Source organism: Microtus oregoni, unplaced genomic scaffold, assembly GCF_018167655.1.
Source record: "Microtus oregoni isolate MIOR12 unplaced genomic scaffold, Mior012 000027F_ref0000203, whole genome shotgun sequence".
Taxonomy (NCBI): Eukaryota; Metazoa; Chordata; class Mammalia; order Rodentia; family Cricetidae; genus Microtus; species Microtus oregoni.
The window spans coordinates 1,075,309-1,101,364 of record NW_024543086.1 but is presented as its reverse complement, the minus strand read 5'-3'; positions in this window follow the sequence as shown (position 1 = coordinate 1,101,364).

The following is a 26,056-nucleotide window of genomic DNA, read 5'->3' as shown; positions in this document are numbered from 1 at the left end:
CCTCATGCTTGCAAGTTAACATCTCCTGAACTTTTCCCCAACCCCAAGATTATCTTAAATAGCAATATGCACTATGACTAGAATAAAATGGCACTGGGCGGGGCAGGAACTGAGGGAGATGAGGCAGGACACAGCAATAAGTGAGTGTTTCAGAAGGATGGCTCCACGGAGTAGAGGTAGCTATAGATGCCAAATGATAAGAAAAGACTGAAAGTGAAGGTCATCAAAGCATGTCTACAGGTACAGAGGAAACAAAGTCAATAGAGAGACAAAAACTTATTGGAAAATGAGGATGAACAACACGAGACCAGGGAAGATAGGGCTGGGGGGTCATTACAGATGACAGGCTTTTGTTTCAAATGTAAAATGAAGCCATTGTAGGAATCGAAGCTAGAGAGTGATGTGACTGTGTGTCTAAGCCTTCTGCCATTCCAGTCCAGAAATATGTACTTATTATGTATTTAAAGCTCTCCAAGCGAGAGCTGCCTGTGTACAAACTGTATTCAAGTCTATAGGTTTTGGTTCCCTTGAGAAACTTGGGAAATTCTTTCCCAACCACCCCATCCTGATAAGGACAGTGTTTTGGGGAAGGGAAAATCACACTATCCACATCTTCAGAGACCCTGGAGAAGAGCCCCTTGGTGTTGCAGCTAGGTAGAAAGTTTTCTGAGCAACTTGCTGAGCATCCCTGAAAATTCAGTAGATGTGCAAGGCCAGTGACCGGCAGTTCCTGGTGAATGGTGACATATCCATGAGTAGGCTAACTAGAGAGTGTCAGTGGTACACCCTACAGAAGTTAAGGGTGGCACTACACCATTCTTTCACACTGTCACTTCCAAAAAGATGTGAGATACTAGCCACCAAGAAACCAAATGCAAAACCCTATGTCGTCCTAGATAAGTAACCATGGTCAAGTTTTCTAATACAGAGAATATTTGGTTTCTGCCTCCGAAATTAGGCTGCATAACAGTACTGTTTTCTTGGGTTGTAGTATGAAACTATATGAACAACCCAAATAATGCACCAAATCCAAGGCAGAACTTAAATATTGTCTACCATGGCTGCTTATTTGAAATACGAGGATCAAGGCTGAGAATCACAAAGTACTGCAAAAGGAGTCCACATACAAGCATAGTTCCCGAGAAGGAAGCTTAACACAACCTTTGATTTTTGCATTATCTAAAATCTATAAATGATTTTTATATGTTTAAATGATTGAAAAGAACTGGTGGCACACAAATATTATAGGAAACTCAAATTCCAGTGCACATAAACAAAACGTCATAGTGGCATGGCCTATGGTGTCTGAGTGATTCCTGTGGCTATTTTCTCCCAAAAAAAGTGATGTGGCATGGCTAAAGAAGAGATCATGGAGCCCACACTTGCAGTCACAAGCCTGTATTCTCAGATATACAGGAGGCTCAGGATTATATGTTCAAGAACTGCCTAGACTACAGAACAAGCTAAGGGCTTCCTGAGATACTTAGCAAGACCCTACCTCCAAGAAGAAAAATAAATAATGGTGGGGAGAGAGAGAGGAAGAGAAGAAGGAAGGGAGGAGGGGAGGGAGGGACAAAAACAGGGAGGGAGGAAAGGAGAAAGAGAGAGGGAGGGAGGGAGAGAGGGAGAGAAGGAGGGAGGAAAGGAAGGAAGGAAGGAAGGAAGGAAGGAAGGAAGGAAGGAAGAAGATAATGACCATGTAATTGGCACACTTCAAAACACATACTGCCTGCAATTTTCAGGAAAAGCCTGCTGGCCATGCTGTCAATGAGTGATTTTGCTATATCATAACTAACTACATTGTCCTTCTATTCATATTTCTGTCCATTTACACTCTGGTTTCTTCTGACATCACTGTAAATTCCCGGATGGTGGTTTCTTTTTCCCAATGGTTTTGTGACTTAGAGTTAATATGTACTTCTGCCAGGTTAATGGCAGTGAGTCAGGGCTGACCTCGGGGTCATTCCTCCTGCCACCCCCAGGTGACAGAAACAGGCTGTTGTAATGCTCAAATTTCAGAGGAGTCATTTTTACTGAAAGTGCTAACCAAGGAGCATCAATTAATACATTGCTAAACATGAATGATTGGTACAAGTCAGTATTTTAAAAATAAAGCCAGAACAGCTTGTAGTTAACTTTTCATAGGAAGGTTTCCTATCAGTAACTGATTTAATCTTAATCAGATCTTTGAGAAGAAATCTTCCATCTCTGACAGATGGAAGCCTTCTATTTAGAGACAAGCAAAACCCCAGAAGAACCTCTAGACCCTTGTCTCTCAGCAGTCTTGGCAGGCAAGTTTCCTTTTAGCCTTTGATCTCCCTGTCAAAAGATGTCTGTCAGGGAGCGGATTATCAAGCAAATGTCCTTCCAAGTTCCTTGCTCCCAATCTGTCTCTCCTTCTCAGTCAGGACAGGTCTTTGTTTCAAAGAGGGAAAACGTATATGAAAATATCATAGTGCTACCATATTGGCAACCTAATGAGTTTTTCCCTTATCATAATATACCACGGTCACAGTCTGCCTTCCCCTCTCTATTTTTCTTATTAATAAATTCCTAATGCTTCCTGACATCAATACGAAGAAAAGCCCGTCTCCCATCCTATGCCACACGTACAGTGCCTAAGCCATGATCATCTCCTTCAGTCCTCATTACGGCTCACAACTGTGTCTTTTGTGTCTTGTTCCCATTTAACAAGTGTGTAAATTGACCTCCATGGAAATGAAGCAATGCCCCTTAGAAGCAGCATCCCTGAATGCTGAGCCTAATTCTCTGTACTGTTCCTCAATACTATAGTTCACTGTCGTTCATCATTTGCTTTGCTTAGGTTTAACTGATTGATTGCTCAAGATCCCTTTCCCCACATTAACCTAAGTTAAATAATGTATAATACATGGTAAAGGCACGGAGTCTTCCTAATACAAACTAAAATGAGTTACTGTAAAACAGAATGTTCTGTACATGGAGCTAACTTTGGGCGAACTCTGCAAACCAATAAGATATGCTTTATCTCTGATAAGACTGATGGATTTGGGACACTGTGAGGCTGTTTCTTATTCTTTAAGGATTTAGCAGCCTCTGTATCTGCTTTATTGGAACACAGTGCAGTGAGAAGCCATGGGTTATCTTTCATGCTCATGGCTTCGGTTTACCCAGATCTTGGGCTGAAATCTCTGCTTGATAGCCCTACCATTTACTGAAACTCTTAACCATCTGATAAAATAAATATAAGTAATAACATTACCCAGCCAACATGTTTGTTGTAACTCTGTGCTTATGGTGTCTTTGAGACTTGAATTCTTTTTAAAGTTAGTTTTATAAATGGGTAATGCTTATGAGAAACAAACCCATTATAAGCACATATTTTGATGCATTTTGAAGCATGTGTATTTTAAAAATAATGCTTTAATTAAAACAAAGCATTTCATGTGTGTGTGTGTTCATGTAGTTTTATGTGTGTGCAGATTCATATGCATGCTGTGTACATGTATGTAAAGGCCAGGGGATAACCTCAGGCTTTGTCCGTCAGAAGCTGTCTACCTTGTTTAATTTGAGGAAGGGCCTCTCATTAACTTAGAGCTTACCAGGCTGACTGGACCAGCAAATCAACATGCATCTCTGCCTCCCTTGTGCTGGAATCATAAATGCATGCCACCATGCCCATGTGTGTGTGTGTGTTCTGGGGGTCACACTGAATTTCTATGCATACCAGCTCTTTCTTGACTCCAGCCCACCAAGAATATTTTTGTCATTCCAAGATTCTCCCCATGAGCCACTGTGATGTGGGAAGCTCATTTGTCTATCTGTTGATTTCATTGGTTAATAAAGAAATTGTCTTGGCCCTTTGATAGGACAGAAAACTAGGTAGGCCGAGTAAACAGAACAGAATGCTGGGAAGAAGGGAAGTTAGGCAGACACCATGACTCTCCTCTCCAGGGCAGATGCTATGGAGCCAGCCACCAGGTCAGACATGCTGAATCTTCCCTGGTAAGCCACCACCTCGTGGTGCTACACAGATTATTAGAAATGGGTTAATCAAGATGTGAAAATTAGCCAAGAAGAGGGTAGATATAATGGGCCAGGAAGTGTTTAAAAGAATACAATTTGTGTGTTGTTATTTCGGGTATAAAGCTAGCCATGCAAGAGCCGGGTGGGACAAAAAGCAGGCCTGCTCGCCTCATTCTACACCACTGCAATCAATCCTTCCGATAACCCTCATTTCAGATCTCTATGGATTAGTTTGAACTATTCTAGAATCTTACTGCAGTGGAATCATTCCACATGCACTTTTTTTTTTTTAATTTCAGAGTCCTTTCACTTCACACAAAGCCCTTCAGACTAACCTGTACTATTTAAGTATTCTGACACTTCAACTCTTTTTATTACTAAAGGATATTACATTTTATTGACATGCTATAATTTCCCACTAGTCTGTGATGGACACTTCCATTGTTTCAATTCTGGAGCTATTATAAATAAAACTATATATAAATATAAAGTTTTAGATGGACATATACTTTTATTCTAATAGTAGAACGACTCACTCAACAGTAATTTTGCAGAGTCTGACAAGTCTTAAAGTGGTAGTACCATTTTCATATTCCCATCAGAATGTCTTGACTACATTAGGTAGTTGGTTGTTTTTAAGTTCATGACAATCTAAGTCTTTCACATTAGGTTTCAAATGCTATAGAATTTGGGTCCCAAGAATCAGTTCCTGGAATGCCATAAGAAGAAACATTGCTTCAGTGGTTGAAAAATCAGATTTTGTTAGCTACTTTTTCTTTCTTTTTTTTTTTTTTTGTAAATTTACATGGGAGAAAATGAATGTATGCCACAGGTATGCAGGTGACCATGATGACCATAACAGTCATAACAGTATTCAAATCCCCTAGAAGTGGAGTAATATTGGTTGTGAGCAGCCCAATAAGGGTGCTGGGAACCAAACTCTGGTGGTGGGGGGGAGCAAGCGCCCCTAACAACTGAGCCATCTCTGTATCCTGAGAGATGATTTCTGAGAAAGAATGAACCCAAGTTTCTTAATAGAATATCACTTAAACCCCAGTCTGTGCAGAAGGAATTGATTTGTACTCTGTGGCTGAGAGGCAGGACTTTAATGACAGCACAATTGGCCACAGAACTGTGCTGGTGATTAGCAATGACTTTAACATGTGCTCTCTCCAGCCTTCATCTGAAGTCTGTTGTCTGCTTCAGGTGGGACAGAGAATGCGTCTGGATGCCCCCAAAGGATTTCATTTTTGTAGTAAGAGTGTCACAAGTGAGAAGAAACAGAGTGGCAACTGTGGATGTTATTCTTTTGGTCCCTGCCCTAGCCACGCCCACTCCTTTTTAACCTCTGACCTCGCCCGCCATCGCTCTCTCCCTGTTTCCTCTCCTGGTGTACACACGGGGCTTTGCCTCTCTCCTCCTCTCTCTCTCCCTCCTCTCTCTCTCTCTCTCTCTCTCTCTCTCTCTCTCTCTCTCTCTCCCTCCCTCCCCCTTTCTTTTTTTCTCTCCTTTTTAATAAATTCTTATATGGCTATTTTCTGTGTTTATATGTCTGACCCGCCGCGTGCGTGCCCTCCCGCTGGTGGGAAACTGTAGCCACTTGCTTGGGTGCTTGGCACCGCTGGGACCCGCCGGAGTTTGCTGCTGCTTTGTGAGCCCGCCGGGCGGGGTGGGGTAACCCCACATTTATTTTTTAAGAATAACAGTGGACACACAGTCTCTGCCCCATACCAATCAATGTTCCCACTCTAGAAACCAGGCATCAGAGTATATAATAGAACAAAAGGCACACTACAATTCCATCAACTCAGAAAGCAGGAACGAGAAGCTTAAGAGGAAACAGAAACTTCTTGGGGTAGATGGAAATACAGTTTGGTGGGTAACATGTTTGCCAATCAGGTGCAGGGATCTGAATCTGGATTCCCAGAATCCCTGTCAATCCGGGTATGTATGGTCTCCCACCTCTACCTCTAGCACTCTCCTTGTGAGGCATGGACAAGGGCTCAGAGCAAGCTGTCTAGGTAGACAAGATGAATCAGTGGTGTATGTGTTCAAATGAGATACTCTGCCTCTGTGGATAAGATAGAGAGCAACTGAGGAAGACAGGGGATGCAACCTCTGGTTTTCACATACATGTTCATGCACATGTGCCTACACTCATGCAGGCATGCACACATACACACTAAAAATGATAACAAAATCTGCCAGTGTGAAAGAGAGGGGTTTTGGGTTGCTAGCCAAGAGTCTTTATCAGCCACATTGAATTAAATACCCACAAATGCTTTCGGCAAACACGTCTAATCTCAAAGTTGTGGCAGAGAAAAACCATATGGACAGTAATCATGTAGACGATATCAAACCCTAAAATTGTAAAAATCAATGGTATATCTCAAATCTAAGAAGTCAAGAAAATTTTACCCCCATTTCTTTGTCTCACTGACTACTAAAGGGCACACGTGCTTTTAGTGTTACTGTATATGGTTAGGTTTTGTGTAATTCCTCTGGTTCACATTAGACAGTGGCCAAGACACTCCCAATTTCTGAAGCCTTGATTTGAAAGGAAGAGTTTTCTGAAAAACGCCATTTATTGATGCCCTTGCTTGCTCAACCCATAGCTACGGATTCCAAAAACTTAAAATGAACAAACAGACCTAAGGCTGCACATGGTCCCAAGAGGGTGCTACAAGAAATAGATGGAAGTACAAGAAGAATTTTAATGGCAATTAATATTTAACACATTTTAGTGTTTTCTGTTGTTGTGCTAACTGCTTTAATGCTACTTTATCCAACTGTTACAAACATTCTCGGAGAGAAGAACTTTTTTCCCAGGCAACTTTTAAACTAAAGAAGCTAAATCATAGAGAAGCTTGTCTAAGCTCTGCATCAGAAAAAGAAAAGAACTTTCTAAAAAAAAAAAAAAAGCATTAACAAAACAAATGTACCTCTCCTACAATGGAAATAGAGTGTCTATGCCCTGACTTGGTGAGTAGTCTCTATCTCTGGCATCTAAGGGCCACCATCTGATCCAAGAGAAGGAAATGCTATCCCAGAGAACCTCAGGCCAGCCAGGCCAACTTTCAGTAAAGTAACACGTCTCACTTTCAACATTTTCAAACATTGAAAGCATCTTATGTGTATTATCCTGCTGATTCCTCACAACATTTTAAAGGGAAGGGGAACATGCTAATTTTATTGAGAGAAGACTGGAAAGACAGAGATGTCCCCAAAGCGTTAAAGAGTTCCCAAGTCCAGAAGAAGTTAGAAGCACATACACCAGAGCGCTCACTGCTCCAACTCTCGCTTCTCAGTTAGAACTCTTCCTTCTCTCTTTAATAGGAAAACTGGATGATGAAGCTATGGCTTTCTACACCTTGGCGGACACTCCCTGGGAGGCACTATTTAAATGTACTAGCAGCTGTGAAGGGTTACTAGCTTGGTACTAAGCTTAATAAAAAGTCATGAATTATTTTAATAAATCCTAAGGGGTAAGTACTATACAGACTAGAATTCGTCCATTTTATGGGGCAAGAAACTAAATTAGAACAGTGTTGAGCATACACAACAGCCAATTAATCAAATCTTATCTTTCCTGCTACAAATTTCCCAGACATAAGTAGAACACTCTTATAATCCATAAGATCTGTACTGTAGCCGAGAAGCTGGAACGCAACTTCACTTTGTAAGCATACACATCAAGTTTCTTCATTACTCACTAGCACAAAGCCATCGTCATGGCAACAGAGATAAGCTATTCCAGCTTGAGCAAAGAAATCCACATCTCAAGTGATCCACAAGAGGAGCATGACTCCATTCATGTACATAATTTCAGTTTTCACTTTAGGAAAAAAAATCAATTTGTTTCTTACTGTAATTTAAATATAAATCCCCAGAAGCATAAAGAAGATTCATGAAAGAAACACACACACACACATGCACACACACACACACACACACACACACACACACACACACATATACTTCTCAAATGTAAAGGATACAGAATAAGAGAAAAGTTTGCAACACAGTGATACGTGAGCCACTTTCCTGATATCAAGTTGTCTCATTTTGTATCTTTTTTGCCAATTAGTACTCAAATTGCTCTCATTCCTACAGAATAGAATGCTAAGTATACTGTAGGAAACAAGAGCCCCGTTTGAATGTGGCTCACTTTAAAGCAATTTTGTCTGGTGGATCTACAATCTGGTGGTTAAAACAGAATATCACCCATCATGAAATCGAAATAGCCTAATGACTGGAGGCATAAGACATGCTTATAGTAATTACCTATGATCTATATAAGATTCAAATTTAGCTCATCATCCTGCATTTTAATTCCCTCATCTGGCAGCTCTGTTTGGAGAGAAGCTGAACTTCTAGATATACCATCTACTAGCTGAGTCACTCATGTCAGTTATTATGAACATATTCAGCTAATTAGTATATAAATCTCTTTAGCTATAAGAGATAGAAGGTTAATTATATTAAGATTATAATGTAAGAACATTATAAGGTTGATGGTTGTACATCTCTCAGAAAGTTGCCTTAAGGAATAACTTTTAAAAAATCCTAACATATACTGAGGATATAATAAACACTCAATCTGTAGTTATTATCATTAGTCATCCTTAGAACCATGAAATGTATATGATCACTCTACATCCCCTAAAAGAAACAATTAAAGAAACCAATCATCTCCAAGAAGCTCAATGATGTGTCGAGTCAATGACACTTGACAAATAATAAATAGTTATTAACCAAATTCAACTCAGTAAACATTCATTAATTTCGTAATGTATGCAAGCCTCACAGCTAATCACTAGATGTGCAACAATCACAAGCTCTCAGAGATGAAACTTAAAACATGACCTAGTTTAACGCCCCTCACAGATTCGGATGTCAGGGTGCCTGGTTCTCCGCTCTTTTTGTATAGACAGAGCTCCATCGCCTCGGGAGTCTACACTCTGGGAAGTAACTACCAAACACATGTCACCACTAGCTCTACAATTTTGTAGCCAGTTTAGTGAAGCACAAGCAATTTCTCTTAACAGTTTTATCCTCACAAGAAATCAATGCAATAACATAAAGAAAAAAGAAAAATAAACAATAGCAATGTCTGTCATCATTCTTAAAGCATTTGTAGCCTGGGAAGTCTATTTACTCGACTAGTAAATGCATGTCGTACTGTGAGTTCAAGACTGAGGCTGAAGTCGACACAAGGGATCCTGGATCATCCACTGGATCTGGCTGTGTTGAGCCACGAAATGGAATTCCAACACAGCATGAAATAAAGTGAAGCTGTTGAGCCAAAGGGCACGTTATCAACAGGAGAACAGTGTATTGGGGCTCAGTCTTTGAGATGTTTCTAATCCATGAGTGTGGGGACAACATGGACATCAATGGCTCAAAGAAAAGTAGTGTATTTGTATAAAAAGAAGACAGGCACTACCTCATAGGAAATCTGGAGTAACTTTAACTTTAAAATACACACACACAGAACACACACCACACACGAAAATGTACCTGAGAAAGAAGATTTGAGCCAGAGCAGAGATTTCCCCAAACACTGTCTTAGTGTCACCCATAAAAAAACCTCAACACCTGACCCCTCTGCCAAATATGGAAGTTTGAGTTAGAAAAGTCCTTTCCATTTTCCTCCTGTCCAGTCTTGGACAAATTCACTTCCATCTATCAACTTCTGCTTCCTGGCATTTCATTGGAGCAGTGAGCAACAGGAATCTTGAATTTGGGCAGTGCGGCTTTCCTGAGCACTTGAAGGGATTTCTCTAAAACTCCAGGGGCTCAGCCTCACTGCAATGCAGTCTTATACACATGAAAACAAAACAAGGCTTTAGAGATAGAAAAAAAAAAAACGGTGTTTTAATTGGATCACCCCACAGGGATTCCAGAAATACTTTTAGCAGTCTGTCTTCCAAAGGAAAGCTCTCTGAAGTGTCAGAATAAAAAGAAAAAAAAAATTGGCAGGAAAATAATTAATAATTAAATGATAAGGTGATTGGATTAGAAAGATCAACTTTTGTCTCCATTTAATTAGATTACTATGGACACTATTTTTATCTTGTAATTCACTTTTAAAATGATTTATTTATCAAAGAATGGATCAGTTAGACAATTAGTCTTAAGCTTGTACTCCTTCAGGAGCGAGGCCATGTCCCTCTCTCCGACCCCTTCCTGAGTCTCTCAGGACGGCTAGTGCTGACCTTTGAAGCAAGGCTGTTAAGAAATTTCCACTCAGTGCTTAGAAAACATCAGCTCTCAGCCTTCGCTGGCTCAGCCGGCCCCTGTGGCAGAACTGAGTAACTGGAACACCTCTTTACTTCGCAGCCCCTGTCTATGTCTTACCTTATAGCTGTAGTGGCAGAAATCCTGCCTTGCCCCCCAGGGACTGAAGTTCTAAGTAATTTCCTTAATATATTATCCCCTCGGGAACATTAATCTGGTGTGCTGGCTCTTTTATGTCAACTCTCTCAGACTACAGTCATCCAAGAGGAAGGAACCTCGACTGAGAAAATGCCTCTACTACATCAGGCTGTGAGCAAGCCACTAGAGCATTTTCTTAACTAGTGATTGATAGAGGAGGGCCGACAAATGTGGGTGGTACCACCCCTGGGCTAGTGTCCTGAGTTCTGCAAAGAAGCAGACTGAGCAAGCCACAAGGGGCAAACCAGTAGCAGAATCTCTCCATGGCCTCTGTGACAGCTCCTGCCTCCAGGTTGCTGCCCTGTCTGGGTTCCTGGCTTCCTTTAGTGATGAACAACAATGTGGAAATGCAAGCCAAATAAACCCTTTCCTCCCCAACCTGCTCCTGGTCACAGCACTTCATCCTAGTGATAGTAATCCTCACTAGGATGTGCAGCATCAAACCTTCATCTGAGTAGCAGCTGCTGTCTGATGGGTGGTGATAAACACAGATGAGATACCCCAAGATCGCATGGACAGGAGATGTAACTATGTGGGTTTTTTTTTCAACAAATTTCTATTCTGAGCTACCTACATGTGGCAGAAGCTGCAGACACTCAGCTAAAAAGGTCTCTGCCCTTCTCCTGAGGATTGTATGGAAGAGGGACATAAGAGGGTAGAGTCTAGAAGAGGCTCCTCTCCTCTCCCCAATGGAACACTTTTAGCTGTAACAGAGGCCTTAATCCAGTTCTGTTGAGCTCTCTGATGCATCCTCCTGCCCCTACTCTCAAGTCTTCTGAAGATCTGACTGCGGAACTGGAATACTGAACAAAGACCACGTTTACACCGCAGAGGTGCAAGAGTCATGTTGCTCTTTCTTTTCTCTGGCATTCTAATGAGAAAGTAAGCGTGGTGGCAGGGGTGGGGGTTAATTTATTGGGAGTTGCTCAGGGATGGAGGCAGCACATTCCTCTTCTCAAATCCCTTCCATCCCTCTAGGAATATTCTCTCCCTTGTCTAAGACTCCGCAGAAGCAGAGTCTGGGGCATCTTCTCTGCAGCTAATCAAGCGCCAACTCTCTTTTCTCCCTCCAGGTGAAGAGTATTTGATGTATTCTCTGGGTGGGGAAGAGAGATATAACCGACTATTTTTCTCAGTCTTTTCAATTTATATTTGAACCTTGTCTTTGGAGACTGCAGAGCTATACACATCTTATTTTCTTTGATTCAGTTGCCTCATCTTCTTCCTTGGGGGCAGGAGTCATTTTATATTCCAGATGCAACAAAAAAAAAAAAAGGAAGGACTATAAAATAAGAGAAAGCAAGGTGGAAATCAGACTGATGGAGATATTGACATGTGATGTCATTCCTCTTCTGATGCCAGTTGCCTATTGACTACTTCTGAGTTCACCTTCTTTACATTCCCCATGCCCCTTATAGTTTTGCCTTAATTGATGACAGCCCTGTTAGTGCCTGAGCTGTGATGGGTTTTTCTCAAAATGAATCTCAGTCTGTTGGACTTTAGTTGTTCCATCATCTACTGCCACATCTTCTCACTTTCCTGCTTCCCAAATGATACCTGTAATTCAAGACCTTGAGACCTGTATTGAACAGCATGCATGGAATTAAGATAGAGAGAGGATCCTGAATTCAAGGGCCTTCCTGTAAACTGCAGGGTTAGTCTATACTGGTTCTGTTTAAAATCTGGATCTGAATAACTGTTGCCATATGCAAAAAAGGGCAAATAACAGGGCCCTTGGTTTTACACACCGGAAGCCAGGAACAGCATCCAATGTAACAAACAAAAGCATCCAAAGATATTTACCTATTGTTCCTTGGAATGACAAAGGTGATTGAGACTCACTGTTCCCACAGAAGGCACAGGCACACATGTTAATAGAGCACCATAAGACGGCAAGGCAAGAGAGTAAGGAGTCCTGAGTAATGTGTCTTCTTACTGAAGCAGGGTCAGCTGGGGTGGGAGAGTCATAGCAAGCCAAAGGTTCTCATCTGACGTTCTGAGCCACCTGTGGGATGGTTCTGCGTTTACATCTTGTTGCTTTCTATTTAATAGCTTATCGAGTTAATAAATATTTTGGAGAACTGACATTATGTGCTAAACATTGAGGGGGAAAAAGACTCTCCAGCTTCACAGAGCCCATGTGTAATTACAGTTAAGACTTCACGCTTCAGAGTCAAACGGCCTCATTGCCAACATCAGGTCGACTGCTTGCCCGTTCTGTAACATTAGGCAAGTTACTTAACCTCTCTGATCTGTAGTTTTCTAATCTTATAAAGTCAAGATAAAAAGGACAACTACTTCTTGGAATTAATGAGATTAAAAGAAATAATTCTTGTAAATCTCTTAGCATCTGGTTTGGCAGACAGAAAGCAAAGCTCTCGGGGCAGATTTTTATTATTATTATCCAGTGATTATTAAAGAAGTATTTATTGTGGGGAGGTCTCATTCCAAGCCATGGCCTTTCATAAATGCTAGTACAGTTAATTGCATTATGTCAGGTCATATCCTGAGATGTGGCAAGCAGAGACTCAGTATACTGTCACCATTGGATTACCGTTAAAATACAATTAAGATAAAAAGTACAATAAAATTTTTAATTAGGACATTGACTTTGCATGGCAATAAACTAGAGTTTCGAGCCTACAATAAACAACCAGGACCAAAAAAAAACCCTTAAAACCAAACCTCATCCTATCAGAATTTAGCTTCATTTCTCGGTTGATATTTTCAACCAAAAATTTGTTTTCCTTTAATTTAAATACACAACCATTAGTCTGGAGACTCCAGGCTTTGTACAATTCCTAGCACATGTTTGAGCATAACAATTACCCAGAAAAGAGAAGCTTGGGATAGTTTAATAACAGTCTTCAAATATATGAAAAGTTATTAGACAGAACATGATGACCAGCTGTTCCCTACTTCCACGGAGGACCAAGGAAATATAAATAGGCTGAAAAATCACAGAATCTGAGGTAAATTCACAGATGAACTTTGCAGAGTATAAAGCCACTGTAGAAACCCTTTGAAAAAGACATGGCATTGGAAATGCCGCAAAGCAAAGGAGTTCTCGGCAGAGATTCACGGGCACAAGTTCATACACTCATTAGAAACCCATGGAATGGTGGTAGTGACTCGTTCCTCTTGGTACACTGAGCTCATAGCATATCCAGAATGTGCCTCCCTCCAATGCAGCAGTTTATGAGCATGAAAGAGATAATGAGAAAATATTGATTTTCAAGGGCAGGGCTGATGTTGCCTCCTTGAGGACATCCAGCAATGTTTGGATACTTCTATACTTAGGGAGGAAAGTTGTTTAATGAACAGAGATTGGGGTAGCTGCTGACTGTCCTAGAACACAGATTCTAACACCCCACAGTCTCGTTTGAGGCATTGATGCTGTGGTTGGGAAGTAGTGATAGAAATGATTCAATTTCTTCCACTTTGTACATGTATCCGTATAGCACCACATCTCAGTGCCCAGATTTAACCTGAGAGTCTGTAGGGCCTTAGTTAGGTAGTTAATAGTAATTTTCTCTGTGTCTGAATCAAGTTGTGGGTGTACTACTATGTGCCATTTGAGGTTAAGTATGGTCATGTGACTGACATTAGCCAATGGAATGTGAGTAGAAGTGATGTGCTTCACTTGGAGAATTAATGGGTGAGTCACTGTGGTCTTTCCTAACACTGAGGCTTCCACAAACTAGAAGTCATGATATAGTTCTTGTCAGTCTGGCTTCCCCAGTCCCAACTAAGTAAATATCATCCCAGCCTTACTCCTTACGTGGATAGATCAAAGAACATATCTTCTTGGAGACACATAAATATGATATTAGAAGACCATTTGCTAGGAGTGTAGGTATTAAACCAAACCTGGCTCCATCACTTACAGGCTGCATGACCTTGAAGATGTTGCCTAAATTCTCTTCATTCTGCTGTCCTTCAGGGCACGGAGAGGTCATCGACATGGGCCTTTGAGGTAACACTGGAATCCACATGGAGAATACTCAGTAAAGTCTTTCTTGTCAAGTAGTTTGAAAACACTGACTCAATTAACAATGGTAAATGATGGAGGAAGGTCATTGGCTAATAAAGGAACTGCCTTGGCCCATTTTATTGGTTAGAAGGTAGGTGGGAGGAGTAGACAGAACAGAACGCTGGGAGGAAGAGGAAGTAAGGTCAGTCTCGACAGCTCTCCTCTCGGGAGCAGACGCCTGAGAGAGACGCCATGCCCTGCTCCCGGGATGAAGCTCCGACCCAGGATGGACATAGGCTAGAATCTTCCTGGTAAGCGCACCTTGGGGTGCCATACACAGATAATTAGAAATGGGCTAAATTAATATGTGAGAATTAGCCTAGAAGAGAATGGGCCAAGCAGTGTTTAAATGAATACAGTTTGTGTGTTGTTATTTCGGCCATAAGCTAGCTGTGCAGGCGGCTGGGGTGCTGGGGATGCAGCCCCGCCACCCTTATTACTACAGGTAAAGAGTGTGCTACTGTCGTATTTTTATTATTTTTAATTTTGTGTGTGTGTGTGTGTGTGTGTGTGTGTGTGTGTGTGTGTGTGTGGCTGTATGTGCCCTTAGAGATCAGTGGTATCAGATCACCCCAGAGCCACAGCAGGTGATCAGCCATCTGATGTGCGTACTAGAACTCAAACTTGGATCATCTGGAAGAACACCAAGTGCTCTTAACCATTGAGCTATCTCTCCAGCCCATGTTGCTATCTTTAAAGTATGATAAATTTTCTCAGGCACTTGCCACAAAAGCATGAATACCCTGGTCCAGATCCCCAGAAAGTAGGTAAGCCATCTATTACCCTAGTGAGCCTATGGTAAGATGGGTTGTAGAGAGAGATGAATCCCCCAATGGACACAGGCTAACTCGTCTGGGGAACGCAGCAGTAACCAACAGGACAGACCCTGCTTCACACAATGTGGAGACAAGGACAACTTCAGGTTGTCTTCTGACCCCCAGACTCACAGACATGAAGACTCACACCTATGACTATGTACACATACATACTCAGTGTGGACTCATCATTCACACACACTCACACACACACACACACACACACATACACAAATAAAATAGTGTGATCTCTTGGGCCACACCAAATTATAGATAAGTACCTGGACAGACTTCATCCTCTGAGAATTTAGTCTATCCAGAAAGATACGTCATGAACTTGAATGTGCCCAGGTGAGGGAAAATACAATAAGTGTTGTATAACAATTAAAGATAAGAGCTTGGCAGCTTTATTAAATCTCCCATTTAACCCTCAGTTAACCTGAAAATTCAATTAACCAGAAATGTTGCCCATATGTTCACATTAATCAGGTTTTCATGGTATCAGTTGAACTCATTTAACCTTAATAAGCAGATGATTGCATACAGACAGCAAGAGGAATCAGAAGCCAGCCCCGTGGCTACACAATTCCCTGAGAGAAGCAACAACTGGACAGAAACAGAGGACAGAAGACAATGAGCACACACAACATTCTCTGGAAAAGAATGGGGAGAGATCACTCTGAGGAAGACTTAAGTAGGTCAGAGGAGAAAGGAAATGCCGCTGGCATCGCTGGCACTCTCTGGGTAATGTCTGTCAGAACAGATGGCCCCGCTTTTCCAATAGATAGCCCAAAGACACAAAGTGGGGAGAGAAGACAAGACTGTCTATGGAAAGCTGATTGTGAGGCTGGATGAACAGTCCCTTACTGAGCCCTTAAGCATCATCGTAAGGTATGCTTGAACTCCAACGATCAGGATGTCTAGGAAGTATGTGCGGGAAACACGGGGGATGCTCCAGACTGTTCCCTGTATCCCTGCTTTATTCCACTCTAGGAAAACCCAAACCACTCTTCAAGACTCAAGTCAAGCCCTCAAGAACTATTCATAAATGTTCTACAATAAAAGCTAAATTATTCTCTTTTCTAGAGTCACTTAGTCCTTTGTTTTTATCTTTTCTATACTTGTATTGATATTGCAATTCCATCAATACTCTGCAAATGGGTGTAAAGGCATGTATTGTTCCTTTACCCAGTATAGCCAATCATTTGATATTGGGACAGGACATTGTCATCTAAAAAGTTCTTCTTTTGGAACAGTACAGCTCTGTTACAAAAGAAAAAAATCACAGAAAATAAAGCCTCTCATAATTTGGGCTAGGATGTAGCTCACTTGATAGAGTGGATACCTAACATACACAGCACCTATTAAACCTGGTTTTCTGGTCCATGACTATAATCCTAGCACTGGGAAAGCAGAGGCCGGAGAAGTAGAAGCTCAAGGTCATCCCTATACCAGTAAATTAGAGAGCAAACTTGGCTACCTGAGACCCTGTCTCAAGAACACTGTTTCTAAAGTTTATGATCTTATTATTTTGGGTCACATTCATAGCTGTCCTAAGCTACATGTAGTCCAAAGGTCATACCTTGGGCTTGTTTAAGATATCCCTTTTTCTGTTTTATGAGTTGTATACCAAGTCTTATGACTCAGTGGTACTCAATATGTGTGTGAAATATGGTGAAATTAACTCTGTAGTATTCCTTCTTCCGCATTTGTAACTAATAATGTAAGAGTCTGACTTAAGGGGAAAAATTCCAAACACTTAATCAGATGCATGAAACTATAATTAGCTGTAGAGGGACTAAAATAATAAGAACTCTTATTTCACTTCAATGTGACCAGTTTTACTGGATGTGGCAACAATGGGCCATTTGGTTACCCAATGTCTCTTATTCTGAGAACATCCATGTGAGCCATGCACCTTAATCACACACCTTGGAGACTTATTCAATTTTTCTTTATTTTACATACCAACAAGTTTCCCCTTCCTCCTCTCCTCATGTTCCCCCTCCCACTTCCCTTTTTCCCCCACATCCACCTCTGCTCTGTCTCCATTCAGGTGGGGTAAGGTTTCCCTTGGAAATCAACAAAGCATGGCATATCAAATTGAGGAAGGACCAAGCTCCTCCCTCCGGCATCAAGGCTGAACAAGGCATCCCACCATAAGGAATAAGTTCCAGACAGGCAGCTCAGATTGGTTATCCTAATTGTCATCACAGAGCCTTCATCAGGTACCTGATGGAAGCAGATGTAGAGATACAAAGACAAGCTCTTGGCCCAGCTTCAGTAGTCCAGTTGAGAGAGGGAAGAGAGATTACGTGAGCAAGGGTGGCTCAAGATCATGATGGCAAAACCCATAGAGACAGATGACCTAAGCTAGCATGAACTCACGGACTCTGGACAGACAGCTAGGGAGCTGGCATGGGACCAACCTAGGCCCTTTGCATCTGGTAGATTTATTCTTAATAGGCTAATACTAAGGTACATATCTCTTCTTCCAAACATTTCCTTTCTTTGTTGTAGCACTTTTATATGTCGTAACAATGTCTGCTTCCCCAGCAAGATTGTGGTCTTTGTTCGCCACAGAATCAAGTTCAAGTGTGCATCTTGAGCTAAACAGACGACGAGACTCCCTCCCTCATTAGTTTTTTAATGACAACCCCAAGAATGGAATCAGGTACACCCTCTTCCAACAGAGCAATGAAGGCTCCCATGCTTAAGTAGGGAGATATGGAGCTTGATCTTTCACGAAAATCAACCGGTACCCTCGCCTGGAGTGACCTTGCAGAGCTCTCCAGCCCCTGAAATGATTGCAGACATAAGTACTTAGAGAGGTAAGCATCCCCCAAATTAACATTCTTAACATCTGGGGTTGAGCCCCATTTGCAGATCAGAATCACTCTGCCCTCCAGTCACTCTTTAGATGAACCAGCCACATTGTGGTCTGAATTCAAAGACTTGAGATCAACTGAGTGAATCAATCACTGAGCGGGCATCATCTGAAACACACGTTTTCCAAATGTTGCCAATGAAACCTGAACTCAGCCCACAATTTATTTTGAAATGCGTGTCTTTGTGAGTTACAGCTCTTTCTGCCTTCCACGATGGAGGAGGCATCTTCTCACAGAAAAGCTTTTTATGACCAAGTGTCGTCTCCATCTATGGGCAATTCAGGGATGTCATTGACATGGAGGTTCCAAAATGATAAATCGCACATTATGTGTATCCTGTCACTATGAGCAACACCGAGCTGCAGAAATGCTGCATAAAATAAGACCTTAGATTCTACGCTCTCCTAAAAAAATCCCTCCCTTCTCCTTCCCTCCACATGTACACATTTATGTGGTGTTACAATCCCTTGATGTGACCAATGAACTGTACATTAACGTTTTCAGACAGATGGTCCTGGAGGCAAATCTCAGTGGCTCTCTCTCTCTCTCTCTCTCTCTCTCTCTCTCCTTCTCTCTCTCTCTCTCTCTCTCTCTCTCTCTCTCTCTCTCTCTCTCTCTCACACACACACACACACACACACATAAAGACAGGAAAAAAACAAAAAACAGAAAAAAATCACTTTGAATTTAAATTTTTTGCCCCACTCTTCAAATATTCGTCAGAGGCTGCTATGTAAGGGGAGTCACAGGAGGTCCTACAGGCAGCCTCTTTTCTTACCCCATGGTAAATTCGGAGTGAGAAATTGACAAGCTAATACTTTCTTTTTGCATTTTGCGTCACTGGTAAATGGTATGATTTGCCCAGGAAGCCATTCCCAGTGAATTACACTTTGGAGAGAGATGGGATCTATGATTTGGTGACAGCTATTTCCAGCACCAGTATTAGCCACCATCATCGTCACCACAAGGATTAACTTCCTTCTGCCCACAGAGATTCTCAGAACGGATTTTTAAATAAATAAAAATAAAGATATCTGAGACATTCCAGTCTTCTGAGACAGTTCAATACCATAGTGTCCAAGCAGGAAACCAACATCCATTTAGAAGAAAACTTAGGAGACTCTGTTTTCCATTTGTCATCTGGGGAGTTATTCTGGTTTGGGCACTTAAATAATTCACGTTCTCCTGCTGAGGACAGTGAGAAAACGCGAAGTATAAAAGTGTTAGCTTAACAAAGTATCAGAGAAGTGGGTGCCAAAGCCATGAAAATTCCCTGGCCCAAGACCCAGGAAAGCAGATCTGGGTTAAAGGTAGACATTTGGAGCTGCCTTTAACCTCAGGGGATTTTCAAAGTAGAAATAGTGTGTGAGAGGCTATGGAACACCTCTGACACAGGGCTAGGGGAGGCTTGTTGCAGAATGTCAGCCAAGGTCGTACACACTCTGGCAAGTCTCTTGATTCGGGACGTTGAGACTCCTAAAAATGTCTGTGTAGAAGGGAAGTCAGTGCCACGCAGTCTTCTCATGGGTTTTGGGATAACTGGTCATTTTGGCCAACCAGTAAACACAACTCAGAAACTAAACTTATCTTCTCCCAGAAAGCTACAGTCTCTAGGTACACAGTAGAGGCGAATCAAAGTTCTCTTTGGAGGAATATACCATTAAGCTACCTTCCAAAAATTTAAAATTGATATTTATCATGCAATGAAGAGAGTAAGAGCAAAAGAAAACAGGACAATATGAGGGCCTGGAGGAGCTGGGTTCATAGTAAACACGGGATTCCCAGAACTCAGGAGCCTAAGAGAAGATTCTGAGTTAGGGTTAGGGTTAGGCTGCAGGGCACAGGAGTCCAAGGTCGGTATAGCTAATTAATGAAACACTCTCTAAAAATGAGTAAAAAGGCTTGATGGAGGAAGGTCATTGGCTAATAAAGGAACTGCCTTGGCCCATTTTATTGGTTAGAGGATAGGTGGGAGGAGTAAACAGAACAGAACGCTGGGAGGAAGAGGAAGTGAGCTCAGACTCCACAGCTCTCCTCTCGGGAGCAGACGCCTCAGAGAGATGCCATGCTCCGCTCTCCCGGGCAGACGCACGTGATGAAGCAAGCCGCCAGGTTAGACATGCTGAACCTTTCCCGGTAGGACCAGTGCTCATAGATTATTAGAGATGGGTTGATCGGGATGTGAGAATTAGCCTGTAAGGGCTAGAGCTAAAGGGCCAAGCAGTGTTTAAATGAATACAGTTTGTGTGTTATTATTTCGGAGCATAAGCTAGCCATGTGGGCAGCAGGGGTGCTGGGAACGCAGCCCCGCCGCCCCTATTTACTACAAAGGCTCATTATAGAGTCCTTTCTGTCATATTTAATCCCCAGAATCATTAAGAAAACATTCTTGAAAAGACTTCAGCATTAAAACAGCATGGAAGACGAACAAAAACAAGAGCTCAGAAGCAGATTTGTACTTAGAAGTATATTTAATTTCTTTTTTCTTTTTTTTAATTTATTTATTTATTACAGATTTCTGTCTCTTCCCCGCCACCGCCTCCCATTTCACTCCCTCTCCCCCAATTAAGTCCCCCCCCCCTCCTCAGCCCGAAAAGCAATCAGGGTTCCCTGTCCTGTGGAAAGTCCAAGGAACCCCCACCTCCATCCAGGTCTAGTAAGTTGAGCATCCAAACTGCCTAGGCTCCCACAAAGCCAGTGCGTGCAATAGGATCAGAAACCCATTGCCATTGTTCTTGAGTTCTCAGTAGTCCTCATTGTCTGCTATGTTCAGAGAGTCCGGTTTTATCCCAGGCTTTTTCAGACCCAGGCCAGTTGGCCTTGGTGAGTTCCCAGTAGAACATCCCCATTGTCTCAGTGTGTGGGTGCACCCCTCACAGTCCTGAGTTCCTTGCTCGTGCTCTCTCTCCTTCTGCTCCTGATTTGGACCTTGAGGTTTATGTCCGGTTCTCCAATGTGGGTTTCTGTCTCTGTCTCCTTTCATCGCCTGCTGAAGGTTAATATTCAGGAGGGTGCCTATATGTTTTTCTTTGGGTTCTCCTCCTTATTTAGCTTCTCTAGGATCCCTAATTATAGGCTCAATGTCCTTGGTTTATGGCTAGAAACCAAATATGAGTGAGTACATCCCATGTTCCTCTTTTTGGGTCTGGCTTACCTCACTCAGGATAGTGTTTTCTATTTCCATCCATTTGCATGCAAAATTCAAGAAGCCCTTGTTTTTTACTGCTGAGTAGTACTCTAATATGTATATATTCCATACTTTCTTCATCCATTTTTCCATTGAAGGGCATCTAGGTTGTTTCCAGGTTCTGGCTATCACAAACAATGCTGCTATGAAGATCGTAGATCTCCAAAATATATAAAGATCTCAAGAAACTAGACCGTAAAAGGCTAATCAACCCAATTATAAAATGGGGCATTGAGCTGAACAGAGAATTCTCAACAGAAGAACTTCAAATGGCCAAAAGACACTTAAGGTCATGCTCAACTTCCTTAGCGATCAGGGAAATGCAAATCAAGACAACTTTAAGATACCATCTTACACCTGTCAGAATGGCTAAAATAAAAAACACCAATGATAGCCTTTGTTGGAGAGGTTGTGGAGAAAGGGGTACACTCATCCAGTGCTGGTGGGAATGCAAACTTGTGCAACCACTTTGGAAAGCAGTGTGGCGGTTTCTCAGGAAATTCGGGATCAACTTACCCCTGGACCCAGCAATACCACTCTTGGGAATATACCCAAGAGAGGCCTTATCATACAACAAAAGTATATATTTAACTTCTTAAAATCAAGTTTGCACTACAGAGGATTTCCAGTAATTGGTACTGGGCCAACAGGATACCTGTGTGGAGAGAAATTTAAGCCAGAAGATCCCTTTCCTAGAGGCAAATACGTGATCCAAAAATGAGGGTGCAATCAGGGCTACTTCTAGGTCACAAAACAGGAAGATATATTCCATACCTCATGGTAGATAAAGGCATTTTGCACAGAACTTAAAAGCAGTTATGCATAAAAATTAATAAATTATACTTTATTAGAATTAGGATTTTATTATTAAATCATACCATTAAGGAAATGAAAAGGATAAGCATTAAACTGGAGGCATTTTCTACATTTAAACTAGGAAAGGTCTCATATCTTAAATATTTTTAAACTACCAATATTTAAGATAATTACAGACAATAAAAAATAGACAAATGATTTGTCAGGCACTGGTCAAAAGAGAACAAAACGGTCAGGAAACATAAAAATAGAATTAGTCTTATTAGTAACCGGGGAAACAAAAATGAAAACCACAGTGGAAAACCAGGGCTGTTCCAGAATGACAAAAACTAGATCAACTGTACCAAGTGTTAGAATGAAGCAATGAACCCATATACACCAGGGTGGAGTAGAAATTGGCGCAGCCACATTGGAAAGATTTGCTTACAAAAGCGAAATAAACATCTATGCTGTGATTTAGCACATTCTTCTCCTAATGTTATTGACTGTTGATGCATATACATGAAATGATATAAATAGCCATAAAGGTATTGCACATATTATTTTATTTTTTTTAATTTTTTGGTTTTTCCAAAAGGGTTTCTCTGTAGCTTAAGATTCTGTCCTGGAATTCATGCTAGGTTCAAGACCAGGCTAGTCTCGAACTTACAGAGATCTGCCTGTCTTTTTATCCTGTGTTCTGGGATTAAAGGCCTATGCCACCACTGCCTGGGGCACATATGATTTAAGCAAACAAAAAAAAATAACATTTTCAATAAAAAAAATGGACTCAAAAAAAAAGCACAAACAAACTAAACGGCACCAGTGGCAAAACGGATAGATGCTCTGTGGTATATCCAAACAAGACCATTACTAAGCAATATATTCACCATAAGGATAAATAAAAGAAGCCTCCAGATTATTCAATTAGATCAACATTAATGATTACAAATGTATGACAAAAATACGAAATATTGCATATGTCACAAAATTTAAGGCAATACCAAGGATCTTTCTGGGGAAGAGAAATGTCCATTTATTGCTAAGAATGATTCTCTGCAATATTAATTGCTTATCTCATAACTTTGATACAACTGACAGGAAGAAACTTAATGGAGAAAAAAATTGTTTTGAGTGATTTTTATTACTGTTGTTTCATTTTATTGTTTTGTCTTGTTCGCTGAGGTAGATTTTGCTATGTATCCCTAGATGGCCTGAGACTTAGTAGCCAAGGTTGACCTCAAACTCATGGTAATCCTCCTGTCCCAGCCTCCCAAATGCTGAGATGATATATGCGCCAACAACTCCTGAGTTTTTGCTCATGGTGTGTAGGGGCCATAGTTCCATCATGGTAGGGAGTGCATAGGAGTGGGTGGTTCCATGGCTGTGGGCATGAGGCGGATGCTTGCTCACATCTCAGCAGACCAGAAAGCAGGGTGAGTCCCGAAAAGCTTAAGGCCTTCTCCTGGTGAGACACTTCTTTCAGTCTTCATCTCCTAACCCTTCCACAACCTTCTAAACAGTACCACCAGCTGGAGACCAAATCCCCATATAAGAAACAGTTCACATTTAAATCATAACATTCTGTCCCTGACCCCAGAGGGTACTGACCATCTCATAATTCAGAATGCATTCAGTTCATGTTCAAAAGTCTCCAGAGCCATCATTTTTAACACTGTACTGAAGTTCAAAACTTCTTAAAACTTAAAACAATCTCTTAACTGTGAGTCACTATAAAATATTAAAAAATATAAATTCTAACATACCATGGCAAAGAGTAAATAGTCCCCTTTCTAGTGGTATCATCAGGAAGACAGGAAGGAAAAACTACACTAAACAAGACTAAATTCCAGCTGGTCTAACACCAAACCTTGCCACTCCATGTCCAGACCAGGAACTCTTCATGGCATCACCTGTGCTACAGCAGCCTTGAGTAGCCCTGCTCCTACTGCTCTGAGGCACACATGGCCTCTTTCCTATGCTAGCCACTAACCATGACCGCATCTTTCCTTGGTGAGCATCCATATTTCTGGTACCTCCAATATTCTGAGATCTCCATGGCAACTAAAATTTCACTTTTACTGTTTCAGGCACAGTCAATCAGGGAGTTCCATGTAAGAAATAAAACTCTTCCGTGATGTCCGTGGCCTTTGTGGCTTTCTGGGATGAGACCTTGGTGAAATTCTCCTTACATGTCTCGCTTACTCTTGTGTGAGCCACACGATCATCATCATGCCAAATTCTGCTCTAAGCTTGGATATATGTCTGTACTGTTTAAACACTAGAAAAATATTCCCCAGATTTCTCTGCTCCATCAAAAAACCTTGATGATTCTCTTCATTCCAGTGCTTTCCAAATGAAAGTATTTTTTTAAAAGATTTATTTATTTATTATGTATACAACATTCTGCCTTGATGTATGCCTGCACGCCAGAGGAGGGTGCCAGATCTCAGTACAGATGGTTGTGAGCCACCATGTGGTTGCTCGGAATTGAACTCAGGACCTCCGGAAGAGCAGTCAGTGCTCTTAACCTCTGAGCCATCTCTCCAGCCCCAAATGAAAGTATTTTAAGTGAGTTTACCTTACTACAGCCCAGATCTCTCGATGACTTCATTTGGTCTTGACCTCAAGGCATCTTTACTATTGTCACAGTGCAAAGTCTTGAGCTTCTCATTACTGCTCCTAACCAGTTTAATAAATCCAGCAGGGGGACTCAAGTCCATTAGATTTTACCTCCTTTTTCACCCAACTTTCTGCATAGTTCCACCTATAACATTCACCAGGTTTACCTTATTTTCCTTGCCAAAATGGACATTTTTCATATCTTATTTTTCACTATAAACTGGTTTAAATGTAGTGGGCAATAGCCATGCCACAACCCAAATGTTATACTATCTTGAAACTTACTTTGCCTAAAAATTTAAATCATTACTTTGGAATTCAGAGTCACTCCAGTTTTCAGGACCCAGGGATAATTCAGCCAAACTCTTTTTCAGAATGCAATCCAAATCCACAGCCTCTTGTCCCATTCCCAGTACAGTCCTTGTTTCTCAGTGAAACCTCAATGAAGGCAAATCTTTACTATCTGTATGCCTGTCAGCACTCTAATCTCTGAACCCCCACGAGAATGATCCATTAAACTCTGCTTATATAATTCAGTGCTTCTCTAGTCTATAACTCTAAATTCTTTCATATTACTTTCACAGAGCAGTTCCAAATGCCTAGAAACCAATAGTTACACCGCATGTACAAGGATTCAACTTCTCAGCACTCATTTTTCTGTATCAGTCACTTTGATAATCCCTATGACAAACTATCTGACAAGAAGGAGCAGAAGGAAGGAGGATTGCCTTTAGCTCATTGGTTGGGGGCATGTGGTCTACCATGGCGGAGAAAACATGGTAATGTGTAGCTGCATGGCACTGCCTTAGTCACAGCTTCATAGACTTCATAGACTAGGAAGCAGAAAGTGGAAAGGGAGCAGGTCTGGCTATATGACCATAAGGCCTGCTATTAATTGTCTATGTGTTCCAACAAAAATCTAGTTACTACATTCTCCCAAAGATGATGCCACCAGCTGTGAACCATTTATTAAACACATAAGGTTTTGGGGGGTGGGCAATTTACATTCAAACCACATGCATTGATTTATAATAATTACTTAGGCTACACATTTTTCTTAAACCTTTTCTCCGTGTGATCTATTTCCTAACAAGAAGGCTAATAATAAAGCAATTCTTTTTCGAGTAAGTTGTAACTCACTTTTACTGATTACATACAATGTGCTAAATATTGCACTAAGACCTTCACAGTAATAGTTCACTCAGTCTTCAAACAGCCCTGGAAGGTATGCACTATTATTATCCTTATTTTAACACACAGATCATAGTGTAGT